We start from the raw sequence: 2,895 nt of genomic DNA, 5'->3' as shown, positions 1-2,895 counted from the left end.
CTTATGCAAGGTAAATGAACTCACACCAGTGTATAATCGTTTCAGCCAAGAGCTGAGTTAACAAGAATGAAAACTATGAAGTAAATACATAATTGTTTTTGTATTGGCTAAAATGTGCATACAAGAATGAAATGTGCCTGCAAACAATGGTAGATGTTACAGACAAATAGAGAAGGTGCTGTGTGGGGAGCAGGTGTAGGTTAAGCTAGATATGCCTGTCCAAAAGGTTACAAGCCTCTGTTTGCCATTTCTGCAAAAACAAAAAAAGACCACAATCAGGCGGTCATAACGCTCAGTGTGAATAAAGAATGGAAGGAAATATTGCTTTAGCAAGCAAGGAAGCAGATGGCAGTGGACGAGGATATATAACAATAGACCACAGAGGGATGTGGTGAAACAGCCAAGCAGGACATACATTTTGTTATGCACAAGGCTGGATGAGGCCAGAGATAAACAGCCGGGTTTAGAGTAGTGGGAGATGTAAACAGGGAAGGAGCAATGGGAGGAGGGAAAGAGAAATGAATTGTATTTAAGATATGTACTTGCTAAACTCTGTGTGTCTATTTTAGACACCACGCTTGCAAGTGTATAATAAACGATACTGCTGCTTCAGACCTTGTCTCGGACTGAAATTATTGATGTGAGTGAGCTTCGTTTCTCACAATTGGGGGCTGGTCCAGGATATTCCTCTTTTGCCGGGGGGAGTGGCTGGCCCTGGACACTGGGAAGACACATCCTGTTCCCGACTGAGGAGCGGTCTCGTGTCCCAGTTTGGTCCGCTCCCTTGGGCAACTGGTACAAATCCCACAAGAGAGACATCTGAATCAGACAGTGAAAGGAGCTCGATAGAAAATACGGCGAAAAGGGGCCAGGCAACTCTGTGCACAGACCAAGGTAAGAAAATTGACTTTTAACTATTGCCTTGGTGGCCGGGATTGAGTTTTAGTATTTAATAAGGGACTAATGAAGGAACTCAATAGGGGCTGTGCCGTGGGTAAGGAAAAGGCCTCCGGGAGAACAAAAGAAAAAGGCAATGGAAATGAAGGCGGGGTCCCTGACAACATCCCTCCAGAAGGCCCACTGGGCAGAATGTTGTGGAATTGGAAACATAATACTTGTACAAGGGCAAAAGATAGGAAAAAGATGATTAAATATTGTTGCTTTGTACGGACTAAGGAATCCATTCTTTGTCCCACTGTCTTCTGGCCAAAGTACGGGTCGGATGAAGGCTGGCTTTGTAAATGATTGAATCTATATGTCAATGGAAAACAGCCTTTCAGTCAGGAGGGATCAGATTATGCTTCAAGTCAGAAGGGCTAGTGGCTGAAGGGCGACTGAGGGTACACTTTGTAACTAAGTCATGGCCAGACATCCAGAAAGATATTCAAAAGATAGAGAGGTGAAGCGAGGAGCACCTAGAGGTGCTGCTGTGGGAAGCTCAGAAAATGCCTGTGAGATACGGTGTGTGTGTGTGTGTGTGTGTGTGTGAGTGTGAGTGTGTGAGAGAGAGCGAGAGAGAGCTATACAGCTGGTAGAAAGTTTAACCCTTTGTGATTCGGTTTGAATGCACATTTGTTTGTTGGTGATTGAGTGTTTATGCTTTGTTCCCAGGAGCTTGAGTTCCAGGACTGTTTCGAATCTGATTTCTTTTATGGAAATTTAACATGATTTCTTTTAAGGTTAAGGATTTTACAGTGATTATGAAATAAAATGTTAACTCCTGTTCTTTTTACAGGTCATGACTGCCTTACTATCAGTTTCTAAATAATCTCTTTTATTCTTACATAAAAGTGATTTATGGAGGACAGTTGAAGTTTCAGTTCAACATTAGATTGTAATTTTAAAAATCCTATGGTTAATATCTGTGACCTTGGATTCGGCCATTACTCATGCATTAGAATTTTTCATTTAACTTGAATAGACAAATTCTTTTAAGACAGCTCCAGTTATTTCACGACCTATAGCATTGTAATTTAGCAATGACTGGTCAGGACTACTTAAGAAAACTAATTTTAGATTTAAATTAAGGGACTAAAATTGAGTAATTATAGTGGATTTCAAAGTTGGGAACTGTGTGCATTTTACATTTTAAATATTAGATAATGAATATATGAATTCATAATATATAAATATATTTTTACAAGTAAGGTTCCAAAATGTATAGTTAGGAACAGGCTTTAAAGTTAGATAAGCATAAATTGATGAATTGGTATTTGAAGCTATAGGGATCAAGAAATATTGCAATATTGCTTTAAAAAAGTTTTTCCAAGGCCTAAATAAAACATTGGGTGATGAGGAATGGCCATGACGTGGCCCTAAAGCTGTTCAGTTGGTTAAATGGGCTCAGCAATTGATCTGGCAACGTAACATGAGAAGCAGAAACAGAAGGCAAAAATAATGCTAGCCCACGGTTGATGAGGTAATAAAGAAAAGGACAAAACTAAAAGGAGAAGGAAACCGGAATGGTGGTGGGCAGCATGTTGAACATAAAGGGAGGAGAAGGGATCGGGGAGGAGATGTGAAGGGGTCTGGTGGATAGGAACAAGGATCGAAGTGGAAATCCTCACACTCGGGATGTAATTACTGTGAAAGGACGGGTCACTTTAAGAGACAGTGTCCAGATCCGAAAAAGGAAGTAAAGGCAGTGCCGTTTATGACCTTGATGAAAAATAGGGATGTCAGGAGTTCCTGCCCCCGGGGACCCACCAGGAACCCTTGATAAATTTAAAGGTGGGACCTTACAAAGAGGACGTAGTTTTCCGAGTCGATACGGGAGCAGCAAGGTCATCCTTAAATTTTAAGCCCAAGGCAGCGGGAAGTATACCCTTGAGTTTCGAAGATTGAGAGGGGATCTGATTGAGACGTATAAGATTATGAAAGGATTGGACACTCTGG

This window comes from Chiloscyllium plagiosum, unplaced genomic scaffold (genome assembly GCF_004010195.1).
Source record: "Chiloscyllium plagiosum isolate BGI_BamShark_2017 unplaced genomic scaffold, ASM401019v2 scaf_14523, whole genome shotgun sequence".
In the NCBI taxonomy this organism is placed as follows: domain Eukaryota; kingdom Metazoa; phylum Chordata; class Chondrichthyes; order Orectolobiformes; family Hemiscylliidae; genus Chiloscyllium; species Chiloscyllium plagiosum.
The sequence above is the reverse complement of the archived record's forward strand: the minus strand, read 5'-3'. Positions refer to the sequence as shown.